Genomic DNA, 12,173 nt, shown 5'->3' with positions numbered 1-12,173 from the left:
CATAGAAGGATATCAAATTAGTTAAACAGGACTTTCCCTTTGTGAACCCATGTTGACTGTGTCTGACGATTGCATTATTCTTTAAATGCCTTTCAACAGTACCCAGTATAATCCTCTCCATAATTTTTCCAGGAACTGAGGTTAGACTAGCAGGTCTGTAGTTCCCTGGGTCTTTCCTCACAGCCTTTTTGTGGAATGGAATAACATTGGCTACCTTCCAGTCAGGGGGCACCTCCCCAGACTCCCAAGACCTTTAGTAGATGATCGAGAGAGGTCCTGCCATAACATTCTCTAGCTCCTTCAGTACTCTGGGATGAATCCCATCAGGCCCCAAGGACTTGTGAACATTGATCTGATACAGCTGGTCCCATACAATTTCAGTGTCCACAAATGGAAAGTCACTGTTCCCACACTCATGGTCCTCTGACCCAGGGGACCTGGCATCCCAAACAACTTTATAAATGGTATGGAAACACAATTTTATTTGCTGGTGGGTTTATAACTCTCAGGCTTTCATTAGTTAATGTACTAAGTGATTTGCAGATGCAGAACACTTACATTACTGCAAAGTATGACAGTTAATGGTGAGACAAAAAACAAAACAAAACAAAACACCAAAATCCCAACACAGTGCACCAAATAAAAAAACCCCTCAGTATCCTTTCAACCGACCTTAAAGTGAGATTCAGATGTACCTGTGGAAGTAAGACTTCATATTGATTGTATATAACTTCTATAGATAGTTACAGCCTTGAAATGATTGGATCACACTATTCTAAGGCCAAAATGTTTAACAGAATTTCTGCAGTACATTCTGTCCCAGGACTGTACACTTTCCTTGCATAATGTCTCAATCAAAAGCCCAATTCCATTATCTAGACTATTATCTAAATAATCTTAGTTTTTAAGCTTGAAAATATGAACTAGAATCCACCCCAAACTGAGGATACCTTTGATTACCAACTTTTCTTTTAGAAATACTAGAATTGCATAGAACTTAACTGATAAGGCTTCCATTTTCGATATTCAGTCTGTACCTGTCCTGTTGACAACAGGCTTTATAGCAACAATTTAATAATAAAAAAAAAAAAGATAAAATTTTAATTCAGATAGGACCTGTAGTTCATGTACAAAATATACTGGGGAAGACAGTCTGGGTTATTCCTGCTTCGGGCAAATGCAAACCCACCCATGGGATTGCTTTTGCTCAAGGACCTGGGTGTACTTGGTGGGTGATGTGGAAGGATGGGGAATTCCAATGTGTACCTCAAGAGGATTTGATTTTGGGTGAGAATAGCCAATGAATTAAATTGTATGATGTTAATTGCTATGTAATACTGTATAGCATCACTTCTGTGGTGGTTATATGCCATATCAACGGTATTACAGTAAGAATCACCTAGACTAATGAAGAATGAACTTTGATGAAACTGAGCAAAGTGCAGCAATGGTAGAACCGGACAAGTGCAGTGGTGATAGGACCAAAACTGGCTTCAGCATGCAAAACATCCAACACCACACACCATCTCTCCTGCCCTGAAGGACTGTTATGACAGACTGTTATGATCCTTCTGGAGATGAGCAGACACTGTGTCTCCCTGTCAACCTGAACCTCCTCCAAGAGGGACAGGTTCAGAAGACATGGGTTGCAGAAGGTAAAGAAAACAAGAGATACAACAAGGAGGCTGTGCAAAGCTCCATACCACCTTGAAGCCAGGCCTGGAGGCAAGGAGCCAGCCTGGAAGGCTAAAGGGTCCAAGAGGCAAGGTGGCTCTAAACCTGTTTTATTTTGTTAAAACCCTTTGCCTAGCATTCTCTCTATTTAAAAATAGTTCTATATTGTTATAAGGATTTTATTTTATTTTATTTTATTTTATTTTATTTTATTTATTTTGTTTTTTTGTTTGTTTGTTTGTTTGTTTTTTACTTTAAAATCTTTTTGGTCTTTCCTGGGAACTCATGTAAAGGAATAGATCTAATTTGATCAACCTGAAAGCTCTGGCAGACTCACTGTCCCCTTACAGGGTACATTTCAGAGTTTAAGAGGAGAAAACCATACGAAATACTCAGGTGAGGCATATGGGCATATTATGCAGGCAGACATAAGGTCTTTCTTCCCTTTTCTGAGCTGCTGGGATATAAGCTAGCTCCAGTCTAGGAACAATGTCAGAGAAGGTCCACAGTCACCCTCATAGGGCTTGTCTTTCCTGAGTTTCATCACTGTAACAGAGCTCTCCAGTTTTACAAGAGCTTGGAGTATGGCTTGGACTTTCTACAATACTCCAGGCACTCAAATCATGCCCTTGCTTTTGCTACTCTGCCCTTCACATGGCTGACACCCCTTGCCGGCATGTTCCAGATCGTTTCCTCTTATGTTTGCTGTGCTATATCTGGGACCTCTGCTTAATTTGACTAGGAACATACAGGGTAATTTTGTCAGTGGAGTGCTAGATGATAACCAACAACCCATGCTAAAAGCTGCAGGGCACTGCAGGGGCTGGCAGTGACCTGGGGATGGGTGCTGACCCACCAGGGGCTCCCCTGGGCCCATCAGGGCAGGACCTGGCAGCCAGGGCCTGTCCCACCATCCCAGCCAGGAGCAGGGCAGTCAGGGGGCACGGGAGCAGCCCCAGGCCTGGCACTGGGCACCTCCTTTGGGACAGGGACAGACCGAGGCCAGGCCAGGATGTGGGACCATGGGTGGGCCTGTGGGGAGCTGGAGACCAGCCCTGCTGCGGCATCGCTGGGGCAGGGCCTGACAGCCCCGGGGGGCTGACATGGGGTCCTGGGCCGTGGGCAGGTGGGGGGAGCCCATGTGTGGACGGTCAGGGCTGGCAGTGCCCTCAGGGTCCTGAGAGTTGCTCAGACACATAAGACTGCTGAATCAGGACATAAACAAGAACATGTTGATTGAAACAGTAAAAGAGACCATGCAGTGCCTTTCACTTTGCTGAACAGCTTAGTGAATGATTTAATTCCTGTTTGCATTTTCAGTTCCCTCTCTGTTAACTAATTCTGTTTATAGAATAATTAGACAACTACTTAATTGAAACAGAAACAAAATATAGTGTATTTCTAAATTTGTAAATTATAATTGGGATGCTTATTAAATTGCATTTGCACAAATTATACCTCCTTATGTATAAAAGGAAACATAGCTAAAGGATTTAGTATTTTAAAGCAGCTGTGAGTGCATATGTCAGTGACAGTATGTGCAAGGTACATGACTATCATTCAGGGGAAAAAGAACAGGTTCAAAAGTTTTCTTTCAAAAGGATTAAAAATAAGTAGATAATTCAGAGATTTGCACCTTTGAAAAAGTCTGAACAATTTTCCCATGTCCAGTGCTCTGAAGGCAAGCAAACTTTGCCTTGTTTAAACATTTTTAATAAAGTGAAACCCAAAGTTGAGGGCTTTTGGTTGAGAATTCACTGCAACATGTTCAGTCATTATTATTTTTGTACCACGTAGAACAAATACAAATGTTAGAGTTGCAAAAGAAAAGCAATAAGCTGTTAGCAAGGATGCTTCACCAGTTGGATTTTATGATCCAGTATTGGTAATTTGAATTTTAACTGTGAATTCAAGTGAACATCACACTAAAGGATCCTTGGAAAACCTTGTGTTATCCTGACACATTAGATTTTGCATTCAGTTTTGACTGAAAGAAATTTACAATACGCAAAGACTTAGAGCTGTCTTTTGATTACATTTATAAAGAGACCTGCATGCACTGTAATACTGAATATATGTTGTGATTAAATGTGTTCATAGTAATCTTGCTCCCAAAAGGAATATATGAATAAGTCATATAGAAGTCAGTCTTGCCCTTTTGGCAAATCTGTAACCTGTTACTATAGTATTAGACAAATTCAATAGTCATGCAAAGATAAGACTTAGAATTGAGACTTGGGAATTGAGACTCCATAAAGCTAGAGATTTCATGCAGCATATTCCTCAGTCTAGCATAGCAATTTATAGTTAAAAACATAATGTTTTAGAAATGTTTCTCATCTGATTCAGAGGATTCACTATGTATATAGTTCTGATGGGAAATTACCCTCACAATTAAAAAACTATGCTTTATGTAAACTTTAATTTCCCTCAGTTACTTCACAGCTACTGGACACTGCTACATCTTTCCTGTTTAAAATACTACCTCTAATATCGGATGGCTTCTATCTATCTCCTATCTATGTTGGCAATTATAGAATCAGGTCAAAATGTTACTGGAGAAAGGGAAGGAACAAGTAGTACAGTTCTTGGCTTGCAGATCAGTGCCTAGCTCATTGCTTTAAAATATGCTTTTTGTACATTTGAGCCCTGTATAGAGGTATCCAACGAAATTAGTTAAGCCATGTTAGAATACAGCTAATTTATCCTGCCCATTAGTCCTGTGCACATAAGACTAATATTATTTAAAACAGTAGCATACTGTTTTCTGTTATTAAATCTCATGACAACCACTATGCTTTTGCTTGTAAGTCAGCTGGTATATTAGACAGACCTCAGGGTAAAATAGTGCATCTTTCACCTTTGTGCAACATCAAAAAAACCCTATTATAGAACAGTAATGACCAAACACCCGTAATTCTCTGATTACTTACTTCTAATTTAAAGCTCTAAAAGGAAAACATTAAACTGGGCATCATATAAAACAAATCAGAATTATTAGGAATTCACAACATCCCTGTACAAGAGTGAATAAATGCCAAAGGAGTAGGGTAATGGTGAAATGTTTAATTCTGTATCCTTGTTCTTTTAACAAAAATGTTGCAAGAATCAGATCTCCTGATTTTTTTAAATGTCTGTCATCTTTTTTTCATTAACACTTTGATACAACACCAACACATCCAAAGGATTGTCATTTATGCAAAAACTAGGCTTTTACATCTAAAACATCCTAAGATGAAATGAATTACACTGATTTCTACCAGCTTGAATTCTGAGTCACAAAATGAGCTTAAAAATATAATCAGTCAGAGCTGTCCTCAGTAATCATTAACAAAAGTTTTTTTTAAAAGAAAAAACAACCCCCTCACCTAGGTAAAATGATTATTAAAATGAGTAGCTGAAAAATATGTTTTGCAGTAATTTATATATTATCTGTTATACTAGCCATAGGAAACTTTCAAAGTAAGAAGTAATAGATGGATTAGTTTTTGTCCTCCAGATTTTGAGTAAAACCATTTCAGTTCAAGGGTAGTGTCATTTAAGATTTTAATCTTTTTACATATTAAAGACAGGATTCTTTCTGTCTTCATCTAAATTTAGTTCTAGAGTTTGTGACATTAGAGCAAATCTAGTTTAATCATACTGGTAGTTTTACATATAAATTAATGCATGTACTCATACAGAATTACAGCATTAGAGAATCATTAACAAAACCAATGATGGGCATTCCCCCAAGAATATGGGATCCCTAATGAGCTATAATTTGGATTTTAAATGAGAATAAAGCACCATGCCAACAGTTCTTTGAACACAGGTTGTTTTTCAAATATATCTTCACTAAGCAGAATATAACTGGAAGTGAATTAATCATTTAAGTGCAGAAAATCAAATGTGTTGAAATAAAACTTGCATGACTGCTCCTTTAAATTTTAATCTATTAGGACAGATTTCTTGGAAAGAAATCATTAGAATGACTATTGATTTTAATTCTCTCTTTACATTTACTTAAAGAAGAAGAAAAGTTATACATGCCTGCCAATAAATCAGGTATCCCATTTACTTGGAAACTTTAGCATATCATGAATATAGTTACACTCAAAAGTATATATCGTGGACACATCAAGGTGGCACACAACAGCCAAATGAGATACCATGTACTATAAAAGAAAATGGTAAAAAAACAGTGTGAAACATGATCTTTAAATTTCAATATGACATAACAGGAGACTCAAGGAAGGTGGCTATGTTTTTGTGCTTTGTTCATGTATTCTTTTGCTGCCTTCTGTCATCACAGTAAGTGTACTGAGGCAAAATCTGGTTGAATTTTTGAAGCAGATTGAATAAAGTACATGAAGTACTTAAACATACATGAAGCACACTGAAAGTGAAAAGTCACTGTTCATGCAGTAGGCAAGAGAACCCCAAGCAGAGCCCAGATCCTCATTAAGAACCAAGTTAATAATTTCCCATGGCTAAAACTATAGAAGACCCTCTTTTGATCACGTGTTGGAGGAAATGTTATACTATAGCAAGCAAAGAAATAGCTATTGCAGAAACAATAACCACGAAGCGCAAGATTCAGCAATAATTAGCCATATTGTCTGAAAACCTTCTATTTGTCTTCATGATGTGAAGATAATAATTTATGCAAAATCTTTGAAATATTTCAGAACAAAGCTGAAGAACAAGCATCTCCGTGTTCCCACCGGATGAGTGTTTGGAACTTGAGTATAACTTACAGGCAGTAGGGTGAAAGCTTTCTGGTCTTAGCTGTCTACAGCTTCATTAATCCATTTAGAAGGGACACTTGAAGACAGACACTATTTTTGAACATTTTTGCACCAGACGTCTAGCTCCATGGGTGGCTTCTAGAGAAATGGATTAGGATACTTTGTATCCTTAGAGTAGATATGCCTTTTAATCCTTCCCTCCGCCACCCCTGCGAGTTCAGTTTTGCTTAGTGGGCTTTAGTCATACTCTGAAGTTGAAAGAGGGTATGTGTACATCAGTGTTGTAAATTTACATCAGGAATGTGCTTTTGAAGTGAAACTCCTAATTATTCCCACTTACCATGCTTTGATTTATATCACAGAGTAGCCGCAGACTACACAAACTGGGTTCATTCCAGATGAAAATAAATAGAAAAGTGTGCCCCAGGAGCCCACATAATGTTCTTCAATCACTTATGAACATTCAGTCCTGGGTGTGAGGCCAGAGCAAGTCTGAAATTAACATGCCTTCCTCCCATCCCCACCCAAATATGTACGGTGCAAACACTGAGTCCTCTATCAATTGTTTCATGATCTGCTCCTACTATGCTGTTCTACTTGCTAACTTACTGTAGTCATAGTAATCTAAATACCTTGCTGAAAAGGGATCCTGGATCTAAAGGGCCAGACCTCGTTATGACTTTTATTTTAGAAGTAAATATGTGAATAATGAATTTTAGAACTTTACAGCAACCACTGGAAAAAAGAGGTACCTTATTGTATAAACAGTTAACCACACTTAACATGAGCAGCCTTGTGCAACTCAGTGAAATGACTACATATATACAAGTATTTATACAAATACGCTAAATATGAGGTGTATGCACTGAAACAAAACAACACCAATGCCTGTGATGACAAAGGGAATTTCAATATATCGGCTAAAGCCTCCCTTACAAAATTTTCTTCTTCATATAGTTCTTCATAATTGTAGAAAGACTTTTCGGCTATTGACATTGAAACACTCACTTTGAAAAGATCAAAAATAAATCCTTAAAAAAACTTTGGTCAAATATTTTTGGTTTGACTTGGGAGATAAGATAGGGCAGGAAATGTTTTAGTTAATGTACCTTAGCAACCCAAATTCATAACACACTTGGAGAGAACATAAATAAAGAAAGCTAATTCCTTGGGTAATATTTTTTCAATGCTATTGCTAGAATTTAGCTCGTATCTAGAAAGCTGGCCATATCTGTGACTACACTTTTATATGTTCTTTTTTTTTGGTTCATGACATAACTATTTGCTGCCTACCACACAATGATACATGGTTCTAACATTTTATGTCTTGAATGCACCCCTCACAAGTTGTATTTACTTCTTTACTGGCCTGCACAGACCCTTTGTCATGTCTTACCTGGTTGATAACACCAGAAAACTTGGAAAATGTTAGTATATGCCTTACTAGCATTCTTTCTGCTTGAGTTAGTATTCTTCAGTATTTTACAATATGGTGAGAAGCCAAGGCTGGCAGTTTTGAAATCTGAAAGTGGTGGAGCAATTACGAAATTATTCAGTGATGTTCATGCAAATATATTAATTACATAAACAAAGAATAATAATGAATTTGTTACAAATAATCTTGTCTTCATTGACCAACTATTGTTTCCAACAATAAAGGAGACAGACTTTTGTACTTCTCACCTTGTCTTTTTGAATACAGCATGAAATAGATCTAGACTTCTTTCCATTTAAATTAACTATCCAACAAACTTTTAAGCTTTTTTTAAGCTTGCACAGGTACCTAGAGGTACAAAACTTATTTGCCTCAGAACTGCATCAAATCCTGATGTCCATACACATAACTTTCATTTTTAAATCCATTTACTCAGAGTATATGAAAGTTAGTTGTCTTTGAGAAAAGGAGCTTATACATAAGCTAATAAAATAACATCTGAATATTCAGACCCTGACTTACGATGCTAAGAAAAAAGTGATAGGATACTTCCATCCATGTCTACACAAGTTTCTTATGTTAATATCTGTGGCAGACTCTGCTCCTGATCATCAAGCATTTCAGTTAGCATCAAATCCCAAGAAAAGACACAGAGTAGTTCTAATATGTTCTTTACAGTGGTGTTATACACAAATTAGTAAAGAAATATTCAGTAATAGGGCCTAGAAGAACTGACGTGTAAACTTCATTTTGCAGCTGCGTTGTCCTATGGGCAACAAGAAGCCTGGCAACAAGAAGCAACAAGAATTCCAACATCATCACTGGCTGGTAACAGTATTGCCTGTGCCCTACAGGGGTTGTCACCATATGACAGGTTGTCATCATATTAGGTGTTGTACCGATGGTCTGAAAAATGTGGTGGTGGAAAACAATCAATGGCCCCCAAACTCTGAGCGTTGTGCTAAGATCAAACAGCAGTCCTTATATGCAAATGAAGTTCAGAAGATAACGTGTCACTGAATCCACAGGACAAAAAAAAAGATTTTTATTGAAAAATATGTATGAATAAAAGTACATTTATGAGACGTGCTATAAAATTTTTACGTCATTACAAGAGATGCTTTCACCTTTCTTCAGTTTCTTTACACTTCTGAAAGAAAATTCACCTGACACGCTCCTTTTGGAAGTGGGCTAAGAAGAAGAAACTTGGTGAAGGAAAGTATAACAAAGGAAACAGGAAAGATATTGCATTCCAAGGAAAGTAGAACGAAGGACAAAGATGTGGGCATTTAAAGACAGACCTCTTGGGACAGCCTGTATGAGAATTTAAATATGTTGATTCTGATATATAGATATATATAGATATATAGATATTGGCAGGGCAAACCAAGCATTAACTACAAGCTCTTAAATCAAATTGTTGCTATTTTCTGACTGTGCTTAACTCCTAAAAGCCATGGAAATCTTTATAGCAACATGCTAATAATTAATTTATTATCCACCAATTACCCACCAATTTTGCTGTGCATGATACTCATTTTTTCAGCTGTAATTTCCAGTTCAAAGAATCCATTCTCTTTGACTTCCAAAGGCTGTCTTTTTAGAATAATATCAGATGAGTCATATATGAGTTCTTCAAATTAAGGCTTTATCTTCCCTTTAAATGATCTCCCACTACCCTAAAATATTTAAGCTTTCTTTATGGGGACAAAGTTTGACCTTTTAAGCACTATTCTTCAGTTTCCTAATGCTGGGACTTTAGTTGCAGATAATAACCTTCCACATTCCTTTTTCCTTTTGGGTGTTTTGTAATTGTATCTATCAGAGATTTGATTTGTGGCCATATAACATATTGTACTACTTAAACCTGTCATTTCGTGTCTGTACTCTGTAGTGCACTTGGCTTCTTCTATTATCAAGCAAAGATATTCTTGAAATATTTCTTTTTTTGTAAACTTCAAGAAGTTTTATTTTTCATTGAAGTAAACTCCTATGCAAAAGTCTTGGAAACTGAAGAAAAGGTGCATTTTCTTCAAAAGAAATGAACAGTCTGGCAGCACTATCACTGTAAAACTTCTGCTCTAAAGTAAGAATATTCCTCTGTAACTCTGCTAACCACATCAGAAGTTCTAGTCAAACTAAAATGACTTCCATTTTGATTTATCTCAATTTTTACATTTATACTTTTTCCACTTCTCAGTATATCTACTTGCTTTCAATGAAACATGCCTATGGAAATGTATTCATCCATGCTTTTTGTTTACATTTCTTTTCCTGGTAATTAATTTCTTAGACCAATTAGCTTCCTCATAATAGTTTGTCTCTTCCTTATTTTTACAGAATGTCCTCTAATTTATAAGTTCCTTATTCAACATTTCATTTTCACATAATTTTTCTCTCTTTTTTTCACACCCCTCCCCATTTACACTAATTACTTACTGTTTTCGGTAACAGGAAAAGCCTTATTGAATCCCTAAAAGTTCATATTTCAGTGCAAATATGACCCAATAACATTAAACATTCTTCCATCTTCATATTTGCTGCCTAATTAATGAAAATGTAACCACGCAGCTTTACAAAACTTCCTGTCCTCAGAAGAAAAACAAGAAACAGGAAATTATGGCAATGAAACTGTTCTTTGCTAGCAAATACATTGAAAATATTAAGAAAGTTTCTTGTGACACAATTGTTTGAACTGTTAATCATGCCTTCCTTAGCTAAGTTACCTATTAGTCAGAAATGTCCATGATTAAAGAACCATAAAGAACCTGTTCAGATTCATGATTTGATGACTGTTTCTGACTTATTTCAATGCAGATAAAAATATGCATGCTAACACAAATACCAAGGGAAAAACAATACCTCTGCTCTGAATCTCACCAGAGACAATTTCTCAGCTATGGTTATATTCTTCAAAGATGCGTAGGCTTGAAAGATCACAAAACAGCTGTTGTTGCTTCAGGGATGAAAAATAATTTCACCATAATTACACAAAAATACATTATAGGAAAAAGGAAGCATCATTATTGTCTTGAGAACAACATACTGGAAAGAAATTGAAAATAATAAGGCATAAATTTTCCAGAATGGGCAAGAGCACCAAGTGCAAGTCCAATGCATAAGAAAGAACCTGCACAGTGCAGTCAAGTACGTGTATGTTTATGTATCCAGAGAATGCTGTAAGTCACCTGTTCTGTCTTGTGGTTATTACATATTGGACTAGGCTATACCATAAACACTAAGACAATCACGTCCCCTGCCCTCCCCACCCCTGACACACACAGGTGGAGAACTGTATGCCAGTTGCTCCAATGCAACTCTGAGATTGCAGTCAGCCTAGGCATATGAAGATGATGCTCACAGGGTCACAATCCCTACACTAGCGTGGCTCTAAGGCAGGTATTCATAAGGACATCTTCAGTAATCCACGTCCATCAGTTTGATGACCAGTTTGCTAAACCACCCTGCAAGCAATCAAATAAATAGCTTTTTTCTTTGCTTCAAATACAAACAGACCACATACCTTTCAAACACTTTCTAACAATTTGATAAGTTATGACTTAGACGAATATTTAGCAGGCAGAGTAAAACCAAAATTTTAAGGTTTTTTTTTTTATATAGAATTACTGGAGATAAAAGCAAAGTTATAGAACCACAGGGGAAATTTTCCATCTGCTCTCACCTGATTGATGCAAAGACTTTGACACCAGTATCTCATAAATATTTTATATTAATGGTCAAACTGTAACAGAGTCAATCATTTCATAGCATCAGCTCCACAGGATTTACTGAATCAAAAAATCAGTGGGCTAGTGCAAGTCCAATGAAGACATCAAAATTTCACTGAGAAATTTGGCTGTAACTTTAAACTTAAGCCATTTAGTCCTGAAGGAAAAGTCATCTTTAAGAACAAGACTACTTGCTGGTCTAAGGTTAAATGTCACTAAATTAAATAAAAAATAAAGAATCATAGAATCATAGAATCATTAAGGTTGGAAAAGACCTCTAAGATCATTGAGTCCAACCGTCAACCCAACACCACCATGCCCACTAAACCATCTCCCTAAGCGCCTCATCTACACGTCTTTTAAATACTTCCAGGGATGGTGACTCAACCACTTCCCTGGGCAACCTCTTCCAATGTTTAACCACTCTTTCAGTAAAGAAATTTTTTCCAATCTAAACCTCCCCTGGCAATACTTGAGGCCATTTCCTCTTGTCCTATCACTAGTTACTTGGGAGAAGAGATTGACACCCACCTCGCTACAGCCTCCTTTCAGGTAGTTGTAGAGAGCGATGAGGTCTCCCCTCAGCCTCCTCTTCTCCAGGCTAAA

The sequence above is a fragment of the Pygoscelis adeliae genome, unplaced genomic scaffold (assembly GCF_000699105.1).
Source record: "Pygoscelis adeliae isolate BGI_AS28 unplaced genomic scaffold, ASM69910v1 Scaffold86, whole genome shotgun sequence".
Lineage (NCBI taxonomy): Eukaryota > Metazoa > Chordata > Aves > Sphenisciformes > Spheniscidae > Pygoscelis > Pygoscelis adeliae.
The sequence above is the reverse complement of the archived record's forward strand: the minus strand, read 5'-3'. Positions refer to the sequence as shown.